Source organism: Cottoperca gobio, chromosome 11 (genome assembly GCF_900634415.1).
Source record: "Cottoperca gobio chromosome 11, fCotGob3.1, whole genome shotgun sequence".
Taxonomy (NCBI): domain Eukaryota; kingdom Metazoa; phylum Chordata; class Actinopteri; order Perciformes; family Bovichtidae; genus Cottoperca; species Cottoperca gobio.
In genome coordinates this window covers 2,365,037-2,389,898 of record NC_041365.1, presented here as the reverse complement: position 1 = coordinate 2,389,898, position 24,862 = coordinate 2,365,037, and positions in this window count along the sequence as shown.

The following is a 24,862-nucleotide window of genomic DNA, read 5'->3' as shown; positions in this document are numbered from 1 at the left end:
AGCTTTTGTCTTTTCATTAAACCTAAAATGCCAGCAATGGATACAAGTTATGTATTTATTCGTAGCCGAGTGCGACAACAACACTGAAGCGTTTCCCTTCCTTTTACCATCATAGAAAATGAGTTTTTAAAAATATTTCATTTTGTCGAGCACATTTTCCTGTACCGTCTCGTGTTGGCGGGGGTGTCACGTGGAAAAAGTACAAGCGCTGAGTGAACAAAGTTCCTCTGACAGATGGATGGAAAAGATTCAAGCAGGGAAAGTAAAGCCTCCACCAAGGATAAGTGTCCAAATAGTAAATCTGGTATCCTCTTTTGTTCTTCCATCCTTCAAACTGATTTGATATGTTTCACAAGGTTCAACTGCTCATTTACTGCCAAGTGTCAGATGTATTGATGTCACCGTATCAAACATATTTTGGATGAGACAGGAGAAGAAAAAAGAAACCGCAAAACACGTTTAAAAAAAAGCAAGACTGATGTCTGCTGGAAAGGTGGATGTGAAGATTATCCCTACCTCCCATCGCTGATATATTCACTGGGCCATACTTGCTGGCCTAATAGTTGCCTAATGTTATTTAGCTCAGATCAAAGAGCTACGTTGGCTAAACGTGAAGGGAAAAGCCTTTAGGTATTGGTAATGGCTGTTTGACCTGAACCCTTCTGCGGGAAGAAGGAAAAAAGATCTCCACGATAAGTGAGCACTTCTGCGGCTGGCAGATTGCCAGCTAAGTATCTCATTGTGCACCGGCAAAGTTCATTGTACAAGCTTGTTGTCACTGTACATACAAGACGAGCACCACACTGTCGCAGTATATCAAAAATAAACCGTGATAATCTATAATCCCGGAGAGGCGTAGCGTTATTGTAATGTGTTGAAACTTTGTCACTTTTTCCAGTTTATATTGATTGATCGAGTCTCACATGGGGCCAAATGTAAGACCTCCACAGCTGTTCTCCTGCATGTATACAATCACTCAACTGGCATGTGTATTAAATATTTAGGTTTTTTTTGAGAATCAGGGAAGCAATTGTAGCAGAGGAAACAGAAAGCACAGAAATAATAGTGGGCCAAGTGGGAACTGAAGGTCAGCTGGCAGTGTGGCCTAGACTTTTTCACCTTGTATTGAATAACAATTAACAAAGAATGGCTTTTAAACTGAGATATACATTATAGAATTACCCTTGCTTATATCCTATTACACACAGCATATAAAAGCCACCAAAAGCCTTTTTAATATATGTCACTTCAACACATTGCGACAGATGGAGCACAGCTTTAGTTCAGATAGAGTCCTTGCGGGTAAAGCATGAGGCATCTCTGTGTTCCACCTGCAGCTTGTGATTGATTGATGCGCTTGGATGTTTTCAAAATGCTGCACAATTACGGACGTCTCATCCAATGTGGAAACCCTAAAAGAACCTTGTGAATATTACAAAGTACAAACACATCAGGGCTTTTCCCCACATTAAACATGTAGTGCAACATCATCAGGCGTGTAGGAGTTCAAGCAAACTGTCATAGCAACCCGTTCCCATCAATCCTTTGTATCTTTGTAGAAAGAGAAAGCCACAAAGCTGGTTGCAAAAACCTCATGAATGGAACAAGTTTTGTGTGGAAGTTGGGTTTAGCAGAGTTTCGCTCCCTCGATGGAAATGGGGAAGGAATCATCACGAGATGAGCACATCTACAAGAAGTATATATTTTTGTAGCGAGTACATACGTACCCTATTCCTCTCCACCCCACCCAGGGGACAGGGGATTGTTAGGTAGCAGTTCAGCAGTATATTCCACATAGAAGTGGTCTACATAATCTAAAAAGATGGGAACCTGAATACGTTTTTCCAGTCATAAATCTGTAATAACCACCGTGTTTTTGTGACGCACCTTTTGAAACGTTGAAAGTTTATATTGTGTAATGGCTTAGAACAATATTTTTGAAGTAAATGATGGTCATTCTCAAGGCTCAATTATGTCTCATATGTTGTTGAAGAAATGTTCCAGTTAATACCATTTGTTACACAGATTTAGTGAAAGATTTTATCAAGGATGGTCTAAAATCCCTCCAACATACCACATTAAGACATCAAGACCTTGAGGAACACCACAACAAAATTCATGCTGTGATTGGGATCAAAAACCTTTTGACATTTGAAGAATTGTGGGAGAATTGTATTTTTCAGCAATCTTCTGTTCTGGAAATAGCTCAAACACCCTCTTACTGTCAATATGCAGCACATAAGAACGCCATACATCCTCTGAATGCCTACAGGTCTCTTGCTTGTGGTTGTAGGCCGTGATTATCCTCGAGGTCACAACTGAGCCCGCTACAGATTCTGAAACACCGCAATGTCCATTTTATCTGTAAACTTTTATGGTTTTAGTCAGTTTTTGTGAATTGTTACCTTTTTAACTTCATTACATCATGATAGACCATGACGTCACAGACTGTGATTATATTGTGAAGAGATAGCTGTAAACATTGGACAGTGGGGATATGGGTGTGACGCACAGCAATAGTAGAAGAGGGTTAGTATTTGTATTTTAGACACAGCTTGGGATTCCAACCCCCCCCTCTCCCCCCTGAAAAAGACAAAACACTGTGTTGGTGATTGCTCTAATTTTAAAGTGGGTGAGTTGATTTGATTGGCCGTGGTTGATGCCAGCCCCTAATACACCCACGAACACTTACATCAACCTCTTCTAAACTTAAGTGTCCCATGACAAATGTGGTCGCATTATTACCAAAGATCTGCCAGAGTCTACACTTTGACTGACAAAAAAAAAGGCCATACCCTGTTTAACAAGATCACTCCTTGAAGCCATTAAATCATGACTGCCGTCTCTTGAGTGCTAATGAAATTGGTAGCCATTTAGAAGCCAGTTTATGTGATCATTCCTTTCTGTGGTCTACTTCCTATAAGCTGCAAACAGATAAAGAAGAGGCTTGTCTTCACCTCTTCTCCTTCCACTCATTCTGCCAATCTTTCTCTTCCTCAAAGCTCTTTTTTTTTCTTCTGCAGAAGCTTAGTGGATTTGGCTGTAGCTGCGGCTCTGTGTGATTTTATCACGGAAAAAGAGGAGAGATTTTATCCTGTAGTTTTCACAGGTCTCAAATTTAACAAGGTGGGAAGTGAAGGTGGGAAGTAAAGAGAGCCACGGACAGACAGTTGTGACAGAAATCAAGGAAAGGCAAATGAGACGTGGATTCTGAGAGGAGTCAAATGGGATGAAGTGGGGGAAAAAAAGACCCGAGGATTGGGTGAGAAAATTGACTTGGTGTGTGGGCTACAGTTACTTGAAAAATGCAATTAGCATGTGGTGTATGTGAACAAGGTTATGGAAGAGAGACAAGAAGATAAAAGAGAGATAGAGAGAGAGAGAAATGAACATTCCCCGCAGATTTGAAAGCCACCAGGGAGCATTGCCTCGAGGAGAGAGGATAAAAAAGAAGGTGATTGACATTCACTTTAATCCGCAACTCACCACATGTCATCCAATTTTTACACCTGAAACACGAAAAAGAGCTATAGAGTACTACCAGGCAGACAATGAGAGTGGACAGCTGGGCGCAGAAAAAGAAAGAGGCAAAGAAAAGGAGAGGGAGGGAGGGAGGAAGAATGACAGAGAGAGACTTAATTTCTCAGACTGGCTGACATACAGAGAACAATTGCAGGCGACTCGAGACATTTTGGCCTATTTAGGATTTGAAGCAGAGTGCAGGAGATAAGAGATGTATGAAAAATTACAGGAACTGAGGACAAACAAAGAGTTGCACGCAGGAGGTGGGAAATAAGTCACATAAGTGCAGGGTGAACAACACAAAGAACAGCAAACTAGTTGTTACAGTGCTGCTTAAGACCAGTACAGCCCATTGTGCACAGTAATCATTCCGCCGCTAATGATGCTAACGCTATCTGAGCAACTCCATTGTGTATTAATTGAGGACGTCAGAGAGCAAATCGGAGGCGTCAAACTGATGCCGTAGATAAGCCACCAAGGAAAACAAAAGCGTGGGACTACCACACAGGGAAGGTTCATCTCAAAAAGAGGAGAAACTAAAGCATTAATTCAGGTTAAAATTGAGGGTTCACGCAATTTAACCTTCACAGGTTGAAGCAAGATTCTGAGTTCAATATTTAACCAAACAACATACTCATAAATACCGTACAAGCGGTCGACTTCATGCTAACGTAAACAGGGCACTATCACTAATGGTAGCCTACTTTTGCTCATTAATGTTTTACCCTAACCTTTACCTACACTGCATAGTTCCACATATGGCCCAGTCATCCATTTTTCATGCGCTCTTCGCTTTTATATATATAGTCAGAAAAACTCTTTATTTAACAGCTGGAACTGTATAAAGGGGTTACCTGTAAACTTGCCCAGAGTCTTTGTTGGGAGAGGGAAAGGCCAAAAGGTAAACACGCTGTGTACTGTGAGTGAGATGTGTTCAGTCTTTCCTTGGAGTCCTAATTCCAAATTAGGTGAAGATCACCCTTGAAGGATTCTTTGCATTTCTTCTGGCTGAATGGGCTGAGTTAGTTTACAATGCAAACACTGCTCTCTCACACTCCTTCAGTTGTGACCCTTGTTGCAGAAGCTTTTTCTCTAATTAAAAAGGAGCAGAGAAGCTGCCAAGCAACTGTGGGTGAAACTGCAGACCACTGAGCGTCCCAAGCATCACGTGGACACGCGGAGACATGTACAAAAGATTGCACATTGACACCTTCATACGAATCTGTTTCCAGGACATGTAGTCCCTGACAAATCACTTCACTCGACCTGTCTGCATAGCCTATGTCAGGGGTCGGGAACCTATGGCTCGCGAGCCATATATGGCTCTTTTGATGACGCCATATGGCTCGCCGACAATTTTGAGCTGACATTTTTTAACATGATTAACAATTAATAAATCATTTTATTTTAAAGTAAAACGTTTAGCAGAAATTAGTTTTAAAAATAAAATTCCAAATATAAAATAGTCGACACCAAACATTTTAATTGGATAATGCGGAGCGATTCATTGAACGGGTCGTTGAGAGGTCGAGAAATAAACTCCTCCTTTTCGTCAGGTAGCCCGCTAGTTTATCTGCTTCCAACCCTTAAAACAGAAAAGATGTCGAAAAGAAAAAAAGATGAGGATTATCGTCTGTTCCAGGCCGTGTGGACAGAGGAATTTGCATTTGTGGAGAGAGCAGGATCTGCGGTATGTTTGATATGCAACGATAAAATTGCATCCATGAAACGGACAAATGTAAAGCGGCACTTTGATGCACACCATGCTTCATTTGCGTCGAAATATCCAGCTGGGGACAGCAGGAAAAAGGCCTGCGAAGAGCTACAGCGGAGAGTGCTAACCAGTCAGCAGCAACTCCTCGGATGGACCAAGCAAGGTAACGGGAATTCAGCTAGCTTTGCTGGTGCTTTGGCAATAGTAAGGAATGGAAAGCCATTCACAGATGGCGAGTATGCCAAAAGTTTCATGCTTGATGTGGCCAATGAACTGTTTGATGACTTCCCACATAAAGACAGGATAATCAAACGAATAAAAGACATGCCTCTGTCAGCAAGGACTGTTCACGACCGTACCATCATGATGGCAAATCAAGTCGAGGAAACGCAAATTAAGGACATAAACGCAGGGACATACTTTTCTCTCGCGTTAGATGAGTCGACAGACGTTAGCCATTTATCTCAGTTTAGCATCATTGCGAGGTATGCTGCAGGTGACACAATGCGTGAGGAAAGTGTTACTGTTTTGCCAATGAAAGGCTCAACAAGAGGAGAGGATTTATTCAAGTCTTTCATGGAGTTCGCCAAAGAAAAAAATCTAGCGATGGATAAACTGATTTCTGTGTGTACTGATGGTGCACCCTGTATGTTGGGGAAAAACAAAGGATTTGTCGCGCTTCTCCGTGAACATGAAAAAAGACCCATCCTAAGTTTTCATTGTATTCTGCACCAGGAGGCGCTTTGTGCTCAAACGTGCGACAAGCAGCTTGGTGAGGTGATGTCGCTGGTCATTTGAGTGGTCAACTTTATTGTTGCCCGAGCTTTAAATCATCGCCAGTTTAAAGCACTGTCAGACGAAGTTGGGAATACATATCCCGGCCTGATTTTACACAACAACGTGCGTTGGTTGTCAAGGGGGAAAGTGCTCAGCCGTTTTGCAGATTGCCTGAGTGAAATCCGGACTTTTCTTGAAATGAAAGGCGTTGAGCATCCGGAGCTAGCTAACACTGAGTGGCTCCTGCAGTTTCACTATCTCGTGGACATAACTGGCCATCTGAACCAGCTCAATGTGAAAATGCAAGGTGTTGGAAATACAATCTTATCCCTTCAACAAGCAGTGTTTGCATTTGAAAGCAAACTGGAACTCTTCATCAGGGACATTGAAACAGGTCGTCTTCTGCACTTTGAAACACTGCAACAATTTAGAGATGCGTGCTTATCAAGTGAGCCCACTCAACATGTTGATCTCCAGCAGCTAGCTGGCTTTACGTCCAATCTCCTGCAGTCATTCAAAACGCGTTTTAGAGAATTTCGTGAGTGCACTGATCTTTTTAAATTCATCACTCATCCACACGAGTGTGCAGTGGACAAAGTCGACCTGAGATGCATCCCCGGGGTCTCCATCAGAGACTTTGAGCTGGAAGTTGCTGACCTGAAGGCGTCAGACATGTGGGTGAGTAAGTTCAAGTCCCTTAATGGAGAGTTGGAAAGACTTGCGCGACAGCGAGCAGAGCTGGCGAGTGAACACAAGTGGACAGAAATGAAAAAACTTCAACCTGAAGACCAGCTGATTCTCAAAACTTGGAACGAGATTCCGGTCACATACCGCACAATGCAGCGTGTGAGTGTTGCCATATTAACCATGTTTGGCTCTACATATGCATGTGAGCAGTCTTTCTCGCATCTGAGGAACATTAAGACCAACCTACGCTCACGTTTAACTGATGGAAGCCTCAACGCCTGCATGAAGCTGAACCTCACCACTTATGAACCAGACTACAAGGCCATCAGCAAAACCATGCAGCACCAGAAGTCGCATTAATGGTAAGACGTATTTAATTTATTATTGGTTAGCTACAGTATATCAACAAGAGTATTAAAAATAATAAATATATTTATTATAGGGCTATCAAGCGATTAAAAAAATTAATCTAATTAATTACAAGCTTTGTGATTAATCGCATATAACAATATTTGCTGTGAGAGCTCCGTGCAACGGGAGGGGGGGGGCTGTCAGAGCTCCGTGCTCCGTGCTTTCTGAGCTCCGTGAGACGGGGGGACGGGGGGGCTGTCGGAACTCCGTGCTCCGTGCTGTCGGACCAAAAGTCAGGGGCATCTAGGAGCGCGATTAATCTGCGTTAATATTTTTAACATGTTATTTTTTCTGTGATTAATTAATCGAAATTAACACGTTAATTCGACAGCCCTAATTTATTATATATAGCGCTTTTAGTACTCGGAGAAGTGTTATACTTTAAAACTGTATGAAAAATGCATGCATAAAGCTGCATTCAATATTTATTAAATAGGCTATATGGCTCTCTTGGAAATGCATTTCGAAAAAATTTGGCTTTTATGGCTCTCCCAGCCAAAAAGGTTCCCGATCCCTGTCCTATTCTATTAACAACGTCCTCCTATATAAGCAACGTGTTGTTATTAATTGCGTATATACCGACATCATACAGTGTACAGTGACTATCATGTGATAAAGTGAAAAACTACTCGCCCTCCAGGCTTGAGAATTGGCTGTAAAAAGTTTGTGTTTTTGTCTTACGTAAAGCACAATATGGATGCCAGTGGTGACGAGTCTGCAGCCAATCGATATGCTTAGCATGCTTCATTACTTGGAAATCACTGCGTTGCCCCCTTTTTTAGCCCTGAAGGTCCACTAGACCATGATTGTTTAGAGCATACCGACCTTACAGATGGAGAGCGAAGGGTTGTATTGCTTGCTTGAAATCATTGGAATCCATTAGAACCAAACTAGCTGCAATTCCTTACAGTAACAACCACCATCCAGACCTGCAGCGGCTGGTTATCTGATAGCGAAAAGACAGATTTTGGGTGGAATATCACTTTAAGATGCACTTTAAAATGTTCTTTTCAAAGGTTGTCACAAATGTCTAAATAAAACCCTTAAAATCAAAGTCACTATACAAGTGTTTCTTCACGAGAGAGCATGACGTCTCCACTTCCAATACACAATGGAACAGCGAAAGTGCTTTGCTTCTCTCCAAGAGAATACAGAATGTGTCTCTAAGATAGCATTTCAGCTTAATGACCGCACATAGCTCACCAGCTCCAGAGAGTCACAGTGTCAGAGAGCATTTAGACACGTGAGAGGCAGAAAATGCTTGGACGGACAAGTGGCATCCAAAGCAAACTAACCAACGACTGTCAACAGGATTAATTAGAAGCCTACGTATCTTGGTGAGCGAGTTGGTGTGTTTGTTATAAATGCGGGTGCCAATGCACATGCACTCGCGCTGATGTGCCTTCATGAAGAGGTTGGGGAACTACCAGCAATCGCTATCAATCCAAATTGTGTGCGTCTATGAGTATGTGTGTGTGTTTGTCACAGTGTTCCCATGTAATGTACGTCGGGCTTGCCGCAAGCAGTCAGTTTCAGGTTGTTCTCATTACCAAGGTAATTCCTCGGAGCAACAGCTCGGTAATGGCAGGAGATGGTAATGATGCTTTAATAGCCCTCCTCATTGCCCACTGGCCACATCCTAAAACCCGATTTGCCTACTGTGCTCCCACTGAGCCAGGAAGATGAATAGAAAACTAACCATCATTATATCTGCTATAGAAATCAAATCAGAACTCCCATAATCTACTTCTGGGCTCGTTCCTTTTTGTCTCATTTTCAAACCGTCCGTTACTCAGTCTATACATCTCTCCGCTCTTTCTTCCTCTCCACTCGTCTGCTTTTCCCTCCCTTCTCATTCTCCCGCTTCACTTTTGTCTCTTTGTGTCAAGGCTCAGTTTTCCATTTCTATACTTCAAAAGGCGCCCGTAGATTGGATTCTTTTTTCTTATTGGCATTTGGAGGTAATGAGGGATGACACGATGCGAGTTGAGGAGAGCAAAGCAAAGCAAAACCTCGCCCGTCCTCACCGTGCGGAGCATGGGAGCTGGAGGAGTAGAGTTTGCGTTCCTGGGAGTGTGTCTCCGTTTCCGTGAAACCCTTATCAATCTTAAGCATTGCGCTTTTTATCACCCCTCAAAATGTCAAAGAAAACAATGGTAAACGTGGAAGTCGATTGTGCGTTTGTGTGCGTGTCCGACACCCCTGTTATCTGAAGGGAGAAAAAATCGAGTAAAGGCCAAAACTGCCCACTAATCTCCTCCACATGTGGCTGCGTTTCTCACATATCCTTGATAAGATTTATAGGGATTAGTTTGTCCCCTAAAATAGTCAGAGTGTGGAAAAGGGGCTGTCTGGAGGGTCCTTTTAATCTTTTAGCCATTGGCACTGTTGACACGACCGAGGAAGTGAGACCATTTATTTTGTTTGATTCTTAAAAATCAGTGTCCAGGAATTGTGCTCGCTTAGTTTAACGTGGAACGAAGAGGATAAAGAATGAGTGTGTAAATGGCCACACACGGTCGCATATATGTGCATTTCTTTGATCGTGGTCCCTTGGGTGACTGAACTATCTTTCCTCTTTTCTTTATCTCTTTCTTTCTCTTTATCTCTGGCGCTCTCCCTCTGTCTAAATAATTCAGCCCAAATCCAGGCCAGGCTTTATTCAGATGTCTGAACTTCCCCTCACTGACGCTCAACACATTATCATAATCACCCGTAGCTTCAGACTCGCCGGCTGCTATAGTCTTGGGACACTTAAATGAAACTTAAATGTTGTCTGATGTATTTGTGGCACCGATGCTTTTCAACTCTATTAATATCGATAAAGCTCTTGAATCTGTCTCAAAACTATTCAGCAGGACAGAAGTTAAACTGAACTGGAAATACTGTAAGTTACGTAACAATCTTGCAGCATGACCCTCGTAAAGGCCAATGAGAGAAACCCAAAGCAAAATGTCGTATTATATTCTTAAAGTACTACATTACTCTATTGGAGGATATACAGCCAATATCAACCAGTATTTGTATTGCGTTATTTTATCAAAAATAATATACCCATTACAGCTCAGCCAATACTAGATGTTTCTGATCAATAGTGCTATAATATTATTTAACATAAACAAGTATTTGAGAATCTGTGGATGAATATGGACCACGTCTATATACAGTAACAGTTAAAACCATTTTAGTCAAGACTTTGATTTAACATGAAGTTAAGTCCATGTAAGTAAAGTATTACATTGGCAGACACGGTGAAGAACAGCTTATTTTACACTTTAATCTGCCAAACGGATCTACTTTATGGCTTCATACTGTAGGTACTCTGTTCGGAATATAGATTAATACTCAACTGGGGGCTGAGTAATATACTTAATGCATGAAACAAGTGGTGTTTAGGTTCTAAGTTCAAGTCTTGACACCTCAATGCACATTTGCTAGATGTTCTGGAGCTTTTGATCAAATCACAAGATGTGCTTCAACTTTGAAGCTAATACAGACATCAGAGAAGCCATCAAAGTGTTCAGGGGGAGGGGAAGGGGAAATTAAACACCCACAATGCCAGGACATGTAAGAAAACTCAATCTGCTGATGAAGGTCATGTGAAATGAGTGAAAGCTCCAGAACCAAAAGGACCTTGAGTTGGCGTTCAGTTGTTCTGCTTTTGTCGGACATTGATCGGCTAATTAAAGGAGCAGATGTGTGCTTTTTTTAATTAATAATTCAACGGATATTTAAATGCAATACGGCATAGTTTTGAAGCATCTTAATTGAAGCATCTAATATAGCTACTGTACTGTACAGTAGATTCAGCTGACTTGCTAAAGAGTTAAAACGGTACAAAACTCACCATGGCTACGCCGCCCGAGGCGAGGAGGGAAGCGGTGATGGAATTCAACTCTTATCAGTCTTCTCCATAGGGGATACCATGCACATAGGGCAGGGGTCGGGAACCTTTTTGGCAAGTGGCTTTGGATGCCACTTGTCCGTCCAAGCATTTTCTGCCTCTCACGTGTCTAAATGCTCTCTGACACTGTGACTCTCTGGAGCTGGTGAGCTATGTGCGGTCATTAAGCTGAAATGCTATCTTAGAGACACATTCTGTATTCTCTTGGAGAGAAGCAAAGCACTTTCGCTGTTCCATTGTGTATTGGAAGTGGAGACGTCATGCTCTCTCGTGAAGAAACACTTGTATAGTGACTTTGATTTTAAGGGTTTTATTTAGACATTTGTGACAACCTTTGAAAAGAACATTTTAAAGTGCATCTTAAAGTGATATTCCACCCAAAATCTGTCTTTTCGCTATCAGATAACCAGCCGCTGCAGGTCTGGATGGTGGTTGTTACTGTAAGGAATTGCAGCTAGTTTGGTTCTAATGGATTCCAATGATTTCAAGCAAGCAATACAACCCTTCGCTCTCCATCTGTAAGGTCGGTATGCTCTAAACAATCATGGTCTAGTGGACCTTCAGGGCTAAAAAAGGGGGCAACGCAGTGATTTCCAAGTAATGAAGCATGCTAAGCATATCGATTGGCTGCAGACTCGTCACCACTGGCATCCATATTGTGCTTTACGTAAGACAAAAACACAAACTTTTTACAGCCAATTCTCAAGCCTGGAGGGCGAGTAGTTTTTCACTTTATCACATGATAGTCACTGTACACTGTATGATGTCGGTATATACGCAATTAATAACAACACGTTGCTTATATAGGAGGACGTTGTTAATAGAATAGGACAGGGATCGGGAACCTTTTTGGCTGGGAGAGCCATAAAAGCCAAATTTTTTCGAAATGCATTTCCAAGAGAGCCATATAGCCTATTTAATAAATATTGAATGCAGCTTTATGCATGCATTTTTCATACAGTTTTAAAGTATAACACTTCTCCGAGTACTAAAAGCGCTATATATAATAAATTAGGGCTGTCGAATTAACGTGTTAATTTCGATTAATTAATCACAGAAAAAATAACATGTTAAAAATATTAACGCAGATTAATCGCGCTCCTAGATGCCCCTGACTTTTGGTCCGACAGCACGGAGCACGGAGTTCCGACAGCCCCCCCGTCCCCCCGTCTCACGGAGCTCAGAAAGCACGGAGCACGGAGCTCTGACAGCCCCCCCCCTCCCGTTGCACGGAGCTCTCACAGCAAATATTGTTATATGCGATTAATCACAAAGCTTGTAATTAATTAGATTAATTTTTTTAATCGCTTGATAGCCCTATAATAAATATATTTATTATTTTTAATACTCTTGTTGATATACTGTAGCTAACCAATAATAAATTAAATACGTCTTACCATTAATGCGACTTCTGGTGCTGCATGGTTTTGCTGATGGCCTTGTAGTCTGGTTCATAAGTGGTGAGGTTCAGCTTCATGCAGGCGTTGAGGCTTCCATCAGTTAAACGTGAGCGTAGGTTGGTCTTAATGTTCCTCAGATGCGAGAAAGACTGCTCACATGCATATGTAGAGCCAAACATGGTTAATATGGCAACACTCACACGCTGCATTGTGCGGTATGTGACCGGAATCTCGTTCCAAGTTTTGAGAATCAGCTGGTCTTCAGGTTGAAGTTTTTTCATTTCTGTCCACTTGTGTTCACTCGCCAGCTCTGCTCGCTGTCGCGCAAGTCTTTCCAACTCTCCATTAAGGGACTTGAACTTACTCACCCACATGTCTGACGCCTTCAGGTCAGCAACTTCCAGCTCAAAGTCTCTGATGGAGACCCCGGGGATGCATCTCAGGTCGACTTTGTCCACTGCACACTCGTGTGGATGAGTGATGAATTTAAAAAGATCAGTGCACTCACGAAATTCTCTAAAACGCGTTTTGAATGACTGCAGGAGATTGGACGTAAAGCCAGCTAGCTGCTGGAGATCAACATGTTGAGTGGGCTCACTTGATAAGCACGCATCTCTAAATTGTTGCAGTGTTTCAAAGTGCAGAAGACGACCTGTTTCAATGTCCCTGATGAAGAGTTCCAGTTTGCTTTCAAATGCAAACACTGCTTGTTGAAGGGATAAGATTGTATTTCCAACACCTTGCATTTTCACATTGAGCTGGTTCAGATGGCCAGTTATGTCCACGAGATAGTGAAACTGCAGGAGCCACTCAGTGTTAGCTAGCTCCGGATGCTCAACGCCTTTCATTTCAAGAAAAGTCCGGATTTCACTCAGGCAATCTGCAAAACGGCTGAGCACTTTCCCCCTTGACAACCAACGCACGTTGTTGTGTAAAATCAGGCCGGGATATGTATTCCCAACTTCGTCTGACAGTGCTTTAAACTGGCGATGATTTAAAGCTCGGGCAACAATAAAGTTGACCACTCAAATGACCAGCGACATCACCTCACCAAGCTGCTTGTCGCACGTTTGAGCACAAAGCGCCTCCTGGTGCAGAATACAATGAAAACTTAGGATGGGTCTTTTTTCATGTTCACGGAGAAGCGCGACAAATCCTTTGTTTTTCCCCAACATACAGGGTGCACCATCAGTACACACAGAAATCAGTTTATCCATCGCTAGATTTTTTTCTTTGGCGAACTCCATGAAAGACTTGAATAAATCCTCTCCTCTTGTTGAGCCTTTCATTGGCAAAACAGTAACACTTTCCTCACGCATTGTGTCACCTGCAGCATACCTCGCAATGATGCTAAACTGAGATAAATGGCTAACGTCTGTCGACTCATCTAACGCGAGAGAAAAGTATGTCCCTGCGTTTATGTCCTTAATTTGCGTTTCCTCGACTTGATTTGCCATCATGATGGTACGGTCGTGAACAGTCCTTGCTGACAGAGGCATGTCTTTTATTCGTTTGATTATCCTGTCTTTATGTGGGAAGTCATCAAACAGTTCATTGGCCACATCAAGCATGAAACTTTTGGCATACTCGCCATCTGTGAATGGCTTTCCATTCCTTACTATTGCCAAAGCACCAGCAAAGCTAGCTGAATTCCCGTTACCTTGCTTGGTCCATCCGAGGAGTTGCTGCTGACTGGTTAGCACTCTCCGCTGTAGCTCTTCGCAGGCCTTTTTCCTGCTGTCCCCAGCTGGATATTTCGACGCAAATGAAGCATGGTGTGCATCAAAGTGCCGCTTTACATTTGTCCGTTTCATGGATGCAATTTTATCGTTGCATATCAAACATACCGCAGATCCTGCTCTCTCCACAAATGCAAATTCCTCTGTCCACACGGCCTGGAACAGACGATAATCCTCATCTTTTTTTCTTTTCGACATCTTTTCTGTTTTAAGGGTTGGAAGCAGATAAACTAGCGGGCTACCTGACGAAAAGGAGGAGTTTATTTCTCGACCTCTCAACGACCCGTTCAATGAATCGCTCCGCATTATCCAATTAAAATGTTTGGTGTCGACTATTTTATATTTGGAATTTTATTTTTAAAACTAATTTCTGCTAAACGTTTTACTTTAAAATAAAATGATTTATTAATTGTTAATCATGTTAAAAAATGTCAGCTCAAAATTGTCGGCGAGCCATATGGCGTCATCAAAAGAGCCATATATGGCTCGCGAGCCATAGGTTCCCGACCCCTGGAATAGGATAACGAATGTTCACTTTAGAGAAACTGGGTTTCATATGCAAGCAGTCCAAATGATGTTGTGTATGTAACCATAAAGATAGCTGCTGGAACCGGAGCTCCTGTAACGATCAACTTTACATATACAAGAGGCCGCACACACACACACACACAGACACACACTAATACTCACAGTACCTTTCCAAGGGCAGAGCCCATTCCAGCTTTACGATGAACCTAAAGACACGCTGTGGGCAGCGAGGGCTTTGGCCAAAAAGGTTTTATAGCATCATAAACACAGTTATACCCCATCTCACCAACATAAATACGTACTGGAAAGTTACCAAGAAGACGGCTTGAAGTCACACCTGCTCTCAGAGGAGAGAGATGATATTCCCACGGGGAAATCAGGAGAAGATGCTCGATTGTCCTGTACCGATTTAGTTAAATGAGTCCATTCACATTCAAATTTCCACATGTTTTATATGACGCCTGATCGTTTTATCACTGTGTGCAATCATTAATGTTTTTATTAAAGTTCTTCATCTTCTGCGTCACCTAGCACTGAGTAACCTGAATATAATCTTACTGTTATGTGACAAAAAAAAGCAAACAAATGCAACAAATACGGATGTGTACACACACATAGTGAAGCTCAGTACGGCCTCTATAATTAAAGAGCGTCCGTGTGATAACAGGGTGTTCAGCTGAAGTTTGAGAGTGGCAGGTTAAGGACGGTAAAGTAAAGGCCGGTGTGTCAGCAGAAAGACACAAGACCGTGATATGAAGAGTCCATCTTACTGTCATTATTGATTCATTGTTTTTAAGGAATAATCAGATGATCATTCAATCTGTAAAATGTCACAAGCAGCTTGAGATCGGCTCCCATGACAACTTACCTGTCTTCAAATATTCATTTTCATCTCACCAGCAGCCAGATATTCATTTTACAATGAAGAAATGTAGGCAGGGGTGTAATGTTTGTATTTTTAGATTTTTTTTTTTTTTATGTTTGTAATTAATTGTTAATGTGTACTTGTGTTAGGAAGTTTGTTTAACTCAGAGGGCTCCTTAAGGGACAACAAGTATTTAGAATTGTTTTTCAATCGGAGAAAAGCAGCAAAAGCTTCACATTTGAGAAGCTTTAAAGAGACTGTTAAAAAATTACTTTAACTACTAAACATTTTTATAAACTTATTATATATTATTATATAAAATCTCGTCTGACAGATAAGCTAATCATTTGTGTTATTGGATCCATTTGAGTCCCTGTAAAAAAGAAGAAGAAGAGAATCAGCACCTGATAAAGATTCTACAGTCTGACCTGGATTTGGCTTCTTTTACATAAGAAATACACATTTTCTCTCTCTCTCTCTCTCTCTCTCTCTCTCTCTCTCTCTCTCTCTCTCTCTCTCTCTCTCTCTCCCCCTCACTGCCGCCGTCTGTCTGCCTCACTCTCCCTTCCTGAGATGCACTTACTCAAAGGCAGAGATTTACATGCACACAATGAACAAATGGATTGGAGTGTGAGTGCAGGGTGGAGGGAGGTGTGTTGCTTCTCAGAAGCAGACTGAGACAGAGATCACCAGTCTGTCAGTGTGAAACCAGCCATTCAGTCTGAGAGGCGTCAAGCATGATAATCCCAAAGGAGGGCAGAGGTGTGTGTGTGGATGGGTAAATCGGTGTGCGTGTGTGTGATCTACTCGGAAGACGGGTTTAAACGATTATGTGAGAATATGCACATGCAGTGTGTGTGTGGGAAATGATATCCGCATGCGAGACACGCGGGTCAAAGCCGGAGCATCATTTATTTGGCGTATGTGTGTTACCTTGCATTTCTCTATTTGCATTGATGAATCTGGCAGATAGCGGTTTATAAAGCAAGGTGGGAAAATATGCAAATATGGTGATGAGGTTGCACAGGTACAGAGTGTACTGTGCACCGACAGTATGCCATAACACAATGTGATTTGTGCTCCACACTGAACCAGTAGTGTGGAGAGCAGAAACCTCACAACATCAGCCTAATCCACCAACACTTTTCCTAACTTTTCAAGAAATAATATTTTAAGTTTCTAAGCCCCTCGCTCTGCAATGCACTGGTGGTATGGATCTAGAGAGGGAAATTGGATTCCTGTAGCGCTTATGAATTCAAGTGAACAGGAGAAGCTTATACATCTCCAAAAGAGTATGTCTGGTGGAATGCTCGGGTGGAAAAAAAAGAAGAGTCGCATGGCATGTTTGGAATAGGAGATGCCCTTGTAAATTGCTCCTCTCTCTTCCTCGCTCTTTATCTCTCTCGTGCTCTACAAGAGTGGAGCAGGTGTGTTGTATTCCTCAAACGCGAGAAAGCGCTGCGGAGCACCGAGGTGTGGATTGTTTGCTCTCTCTCTGTCTGCGCGCCTTCCAGCCATGCAGATAGTGTGTCCCTGTGATGGCAGGAGAAAGCAAAAAGCTTGTTTGTGACATAAGCACTGATCCACACGACCACAGCGGTCCTCCCTTTCCTTTTTTTAACACAGTTTTTATCTTCTGCCTGTCTAAGCTGATGTTGTTTTAGAGCAGATGTGTGACTTGCTTCTGGTGACTACATTGCATCAGCCCTGTGGTTGGATATTATTCCAAAACATTTAAACATTTATGTCCTCTAAGTGTCATTGTGAGCTTTATTTGTATGGAAATTGAAGCACTATCGTCTTAAAGCCTTTAATTCTGCAGGCCCTTCACCTTGATCTGATAAAACTGAATCAAACATTTGAAAGCATACCTACTTGCAAACATTTGATCTAACCTCCTTTAGTTTTCACATAAGATTTACTTGGATGGGAAAGGCAGTACAAGATAAGGAAGCCCTGTTAGATTACAGGGATGCTCTTCGCTTGCCAGTCTGCTTATGGAAAGTGGGAACAGTGCCATCTAGTGAGATATATGTATATGCATGGTGTGAAAGGAACTCTTTCTTTTATATCAACTGTCTGCTTTAAAAAGGAACAAGTGAATGTTCAAATAAATAAAAGTATTTTCCTCATACTTGACCTGACAAAGAGAAGAAAACCGCTCCAAGTCGTTTGAACACGACGAGCTGGTAAATGCAGCTTTGCAACCAGCTGCCCTGAAGCCAAACATCCCAGTGTGACTCGATACAGACATAATGTCGACAATATGTGTTTCTGGGTAATCTAATTGCTCTCCTGACCCAGACTGCCCACTAACCCACCGGGGTAGTTCATCCTTTAGGCCACTAATCTAATACGCTCCTGATAGCTTCGTCTTGATCCCCCCCCTCTCTCGACTCCTGATTGATTGCGTAAAACTATCAGACACCCTTTCGGGAGAGATGTTCTCATCAATAAACCTGACGGGCAGAAAGTCAGCGGGAAGCAAGAAGGTTAGGGATTTTCGTAACGACGTATCAGAACCTGAACGCAACCAATAAATTACCTCAAAAACATGACCAACTAGTTGAAGAGGTTCCCCGCAAGGCAAACAATGTTATTCTTAGTGACAGGGTGTTGAATAATGTGAGAAGAGAGTAATGAGGATGTGATCCGGGGTCAAGGATGGATACCATGGTGTGGATAATGGGGTAGTGAGAAGTCAAGAACCATTTAACTTGCTCTCCCATTTGCCCAATTTAAGACCTCCATTTAGATTTGGTCTATTGGGGCTACTTAAGATCACTTTAACCGTAATTTAAATTTACCACGTAAAATTGAAAACCCATTACAATCTGTAAGAAATAATAACTCCTAAATACACAGAAAGAGGGATGTGACACCTTGTTTAACTGAACACAATGTGCAGAGGCGGGGGATCACTTTCTAGTGCTACGATCTCTTGGAGTAGACCAGATGCTAGAACTACTCTATACTGGAACAAACCTTTTTTTTTAAGTCCAACTGAAATGATCCCCACAAGATTCAGACAGTCACACACACACAGAAAAAAGATGATTATCAGTGAGATAAGCTGTGATGCATCTCTTTATCTGTCATGGCGGCAGTGTGAGACGGATATTGCAAAAGCTTCACACGTGACTCTTTAGATAAGACGTGTACCTCGCGAAACATCAAATAAAAACGAATCACCCATTTGGGGATTTTCCCCCCTCTATGAGCGTTTACTCTTTCAATTTGTTCGGCATTTATCGAAACCCAAGCTGACCGAAGTTAATGAACGAAATCCTTCCGGGCTTAAATGTCACTGCACTTAAAAAAAGGTGTGAAGTGCAGTGTTTGATTCTCTTACACATTGAGCGGTTCACATGGTCAACTCACTTTCAACACTCAAGGAGAGACCAAAGGCTTTGGTTTCACATAAGGCGTACTGTGGATACAACCGTTGCTGAGGATTACTGACAGGAAGCGATAAAACAAGTGTATTATTCACTCCGTGTGTGTGTTAGTGGACGAGTGTGCGAGAGTGTGCCCGATACAACCAAACTGGCCTCTCCTCACCAGTCTAACGTCCAAGTCAAGCTGGCAGCAGTGATATGAGTAATGCCCACTATCACAGAGAGGCAGGGAGTGGAACAATTGGCTTGTCAAATAAGAGCCACTTGACAACTTCTCAAAGAAGATCAATTATGGTCAATGTTTGGATCAAAGCACGGACACGAGTGAGGCCGTGTGGCACATGGCAGCCTGCTCTCACGATCATGTAAAAGCTCTCTCACGGTCTTGGTTGTTTAATGCCTTCAAATGACAACCGCTGATTGCAAATTATTAAATGATATCATGTTATACTGGCCTGTGACTGCACATGCTTCTGTGCTACTTAACCAGCTGCTGAAAACACAATTACATCTTAGCTCAGGTTGATGTGGCAGGAAATGGAGGGAGGGGAACACCCTACGCTAATAAGATGGAGGTAAGGTGAAGACGTTTTGAAGGAGCAGTTCTCTGTATAGCTCTTGGCCCCCACTCCCTCTTCCTCCCTGCCCCCGCGAGCTATCCTCTTGCCTCGGAGATGAGGCTGGCACCACAGTGTGACAATATTACAGGCAGGGGATGTGATTACCAGATCTTAATCGGCTGTAATTCACCCGTCATCCCTGTCCTTGATATGCGGGCGCTGTGCTCCGGTGAACCCAGACACAGAATGACACCGGCTCCTCCGCAACGTTTGAACCCGCTCATGGACATTGATGTTTCTTAATCATCAAGACAATGGAGCGGGGGAGCGAATTGAGCTAATTGGGAAAATACTAGCCAGCCAGGTTAATTTGGGGTTTATTGAATTACCCTGCGAATTAGCGCGATGTTGTAAATTACAACAGGCCGGTAATGAAGGAATAGAAACTTTGAGAAAAAAGGAAGCTTTCTGCAGCAACAGCAGAATGTACCTCCTCCCAGATAATTAAATAGAAGCACAGCTCAACAATTTGAAAGGCTTTTTGTATTTTGAGAGCAGACGTTATCATTTGGCCTGTCAAAGTGGGAATGCCCTGCACTCGGCCTGGGGGGGAAAGAGGCAAAGGACAGATCTCGGCTGTATAAATATGTGAACACGCAGAGAGAACGGCAGAGAAGGCGGGGGGAGAGGTCGTGATGGAGGACATTTTATTGGGGGGGGGAATCTGAAACAAGAGGTAACACTGGCAGAGGGAAAGCGATCACGATAATCTAAAGAGTGCAGGGAGAAGTGTGTGTCGGGGGTGCGGAGCAGGAGTGGATTTCACTACACCTCATTTCTCTCTGACATCCCTTAGCTCATCCCCTGAGCCCATCCATCTCGGATGACAATAGCGCGCTGATTTGCACACCAAAAACACTTTCCGATATGCACCTTCCCAGCCGTCGCGAGAGCTTACAAAATACAAAATACAAAATATTGACAATTATTGACAAAAACCCAAAAAAGCGTTGGCGACATTCCATCTGGAATATCGTATCGAGCATTGCATTCTCTTCTTTGCTCCTTTCTTCCTTCTTCTGAGGGCACGGTATTGACTCGAATATCTGATTGCCGCTGCTGCGGAGGCTTATGAGTTGGGGAGGTGAGCAGCGTTGGCTTGTTATGGAAGTGGCTGTTGCTTTGGATGAGAGGTTGTGTTGTTATTGCTTGTTTGTGCACATTTTCCCAATGACACAGACTTTAATTAAGATAATCATCACTGTGGCAGCCCCGCGTGGCTCTACAGTGGGGCCTACGCAGATTAAGGACTGTGCGACGCAAACCCTGTGTGATCAGTTACTCTGCTTACAGGCAAACCTTGTGATTACAGTAATAAATACATGACATAAAAGAGAGGAGAGGGATAGAATAGAGACGGAATTAAAGGGGCCTTGGAACAATTGCTGAGATATTAAGGAGCATCATCAGTCCAGAACTCATGCAGAGAGGCAAGGGAACTGAATGTTGTTAATTAAATAAGACTGACACCAAAAGGGATGTCAATTAGTAAAATATTACACGTGACACATTGTGGCATCACTTTGTTATTAATGAAAACAAATATTCAGTACAGTAGAAGTCAGTTGAGGTTATGAATAGACATGGAACAGAGCAGAATCATACATTTCCTTATGTCCTTCTCGTTGGCTTTAAAGTCACTCTGTGCTTCACTCTGTGAGGGCAAACATGTTGTTGAAAGGTAGAGAATCTCCTTATCACCAGAACAATCTCCAGTCCCCAGGTAATTAAGTTTCTCATGACATTTGTTGTTGCTTAATGAGAGCACTCTGCACTCCTCGTGTCCTGTACTGTAATTAATGGAAAATAGGAAGACGAGGAGGTGGAGGATGAAGTGCAGGAAGAAAGCAAAGTGGAAACTCGTCCTGTCTGGTGACCTGCTGGTTGCCCTCAGAGGCTCTCCCTCTCTCCCTCCCCCCCCCGACTCCTCCCTGCTCTCCTCCTGTCTTTGTATTCCTCTCTTAACCTGCTGCTCTTTTTCCAGTGGGCTGTTTGACAAGCTGCCAGTTCTAATGCCCTCACTGCAATGTCCCTTGTCAACTCCCATAAACTCTTATATCTATCAGAGCTTCCTCTTAACAAAAAAAGAAGCTTCCATTATCAAAGTGATTAAAAATGATCTTTAATTTCGCAGACAGCCAAGGGTACGGTGAGTTTAGACAAAGAGCCGATAAAGTCCCACATCTGCATATCTTCAGTATATTCTTTTTTTTCTTCTTCTGTCAGTCAGTCGTGTTTTCTGTACACGTCTCCTCTCTTCCTGCACATCGATGAGGACTGTTAGATCTTGCTACAGTAGTGTACATGGATCAATTGATCACTCTGACCTTGACACTAAAATGTAAATGCTGTTGTTAGATAACAGCTTGTACAGGAATCCGCTCCGTCACATTCACTTGGCAACTGTGGCTTGAAAAATGCTCAGAACGTCTCAACCTGATGTGATTACCTTACATTTGCGTATGCATTACATAATGTACAGACTTATAAATCAATTGGAAGTCCTCAATAGTCCGGGACCTAATGAAGACATTAAACTACATGTAATAAAATTTTATTATCGTACACTCTCTTCAATTATTGCATTCAAATGCGTATAGAAAATATGCAATGTCGTCATTTCTAACTAAGGTGATGTGAAATAGCAGGGGAAATAAATGTGATATAGTGCAGTGAATAAAAGTTGTGGTGATGGTGAAATACCTTAAGAGCATGACTATGCATCAAAAGTACACGCTGTGGAACTTGCTAATTTAATCACCTAAGTTGTGTTGGGGATTTTGGATGGCTGAGGAGGTAGTTAGTCTACGTGCCAGTGGAGGCCACCTCGATGTCACCCGGCTCGTCTCGCTCGCTTCCTGCGCGGATACACTGCCATGCCTTACACAAGCACTGCCTCAATTACATTTCCAAGGTGGCGGTGGTAAGGGGTGTAATGAGGAAAAGGAGATACGGAGGTAAAGTGACTGGATGGGGGTTGAAAAAAGAAAAAGAATAAAGAAAAGCAGGCACCAGTGAAAAACAGAGGAATGGGTTTTGGATAAGAGTTTTGGGCAGCAGAGTGAAATGCAGAAAAGCTTAATATGCCAAGACAAGCTTATTTAGGACTATTACAGGTTGGCCATATAAACAGCATATCATTAATCAAACCCACAAAGTGAGGAGCACTAATCTATAATGCCAAGAAAGACGGAAGGGAGGGATTGTTAAAGAGTATATGCACAAACAAACAAGGAGCAAAAAACTGATCGCAATTTTCAGATGTCCCTTCAGACGGGAAATTGACGAGCCGAATAAATGAATGCGGCGGAGGACTTTTGAGGCAAGAGATGGAGGGATGTGAAAGATGGAGGACAGAGAATTTTTGTTTACTTTTCAAGGTGCGTTGGAGAGATGAGAGTGCGGGACAAGATGGGGATGGGACGTGATGAATTCTCCTGAAGAGCAGCACCGGACATCAGACAGAAAATGTGATGAGGCACAAAGGCCTCCCAGCGCATATCAAACAGATGATTTCAACCTGAGCGATGTTGTCTTGGCATTATCGACTATAGTGGGACTGAATGATAATGCCGGCGGCTGAAGAGGAGGACAGGTTAAGAAGAAGTACTCGGACAAATCTATGACTGCATATGTAATGCATACTAAATGCTCCGCTCTGCATTGTGTTCTACTTTCTAGTTTCACACTCACTTGGCTTGCATCACTCAGTCTCGCTGTTTGTGTTTATCTCACCTGTTTTGAGCGAGTGCCAACCTCAGATGGTACACGGAATGTGTTAGTATCGTCTGGTTTTGTATCAAAGCATTACCAAAGTTGTTTCTATAACTTATATCCTGAAGTGATGCAACATGTCCACAGAAGCTTAACTTCCTTTTTCTGTTTCGTACAGTGTCATTTCAAAGTGGCCATTTTTGTTTTTTTTGACTGTTGGCTGGTCAAACCAAGCACTTTGAAGACGTCACCTTGGCCCCCGGGGACTAGTAGCCCTAATGTCATTCTTATTGGTAAACACCATTCATGTCAAGCTGTGACATCTGAGACTTGGCAGTGTTTTTACAGTAGGATCCAATATGAAGAAAGCACATTCTAAGCACATCACATGCACTTGAGGACTATTTTAAAAGCAGCATTAATTAAATGAGCAACACTTCCACATCGACTCCAAGACACGGATGCATTTAAACGGCTGATGTTGAGCATACGATAGTTTGTTGTGTGAAGTGTCACGTCGTGTCTCCTAAGAGCTCGACACACATGTGAGTGTGGTATCACATTTTTACAGATGTTGCACCTGACAAAGATCCAACTGGAATCAAAACATTGTGTATTCGAATGTTGATTTTTCTTGTGGCAGGCATTACTTATTTCATTCATGCCATTTACCAGTTGCCCTGCCCCTCCATGTGACAAACATATAAAGTATGTTACAGGAAATAAACTTCACCGTCTTGAAGTCTCAGATGTTGTAGCTTGACTTATGTCTTTAACTAAGGATGTTAACAATTAACCGTTTAACTCTTAACCGACAATACTTATTTTGTTTGTTTCGGCTCGTCAGCTAGCCGGTCCACCTTAAAAGGTTCGGCCCATTTCAGGTCAAAGCCGAACTTCGGGGCTAACACCCTTCTATTTAATCAGAAGGTGGCAAGAAACACACGTTGCACTGTTGCACTGCTAACTTCATGCTCACCGTCACATACACACACGGGAGGCCACCCCGGCTCGCTAAACTGGCTGATTACTGGCTGCATGTGTCGAAGATTATGTACAAAACAATATGGCTGCTCTCCCAGACGGGTGAACTGTGGACTCAGTTGCCTGTTTTGCGCACACACACACTGCAGCTGGAGATAAACGATCGATTTAACCTGGTTGTGCATCGGTTATCGATGCAAATGGGTGGCTTGTTAGGCTCTTTAACCTCCGCACCACTGCATACAAGACACTAATCCTGTCGTTAATGGTTAATGAGGGTCGGCTATTGGTCAGAAAAAAGATTCTAAATTAGCATCCCGGATCAGTCAGTGTGCAAGAATGTTGCATTGTTCTTCTTTAAACATGAAAAAAAACGTGTTCTTATAATTTGTTTTCTGGGTTCGGTTTTACAACATAGTGAATGTTTAGGATCTTAGTTAGTGGGGGAAGGAATGCTTGTCCTTTGGTTGTCCCGCTTTATAATTTAGGCTGTCCAAAAAAGTTTATTTTTACATAAACATCTGACCAAGCACAGCTTAAATCTTTAAAGATGACCGACTACAAACTGACAGGCCACAACTCTTACAGCCCGCACTAGT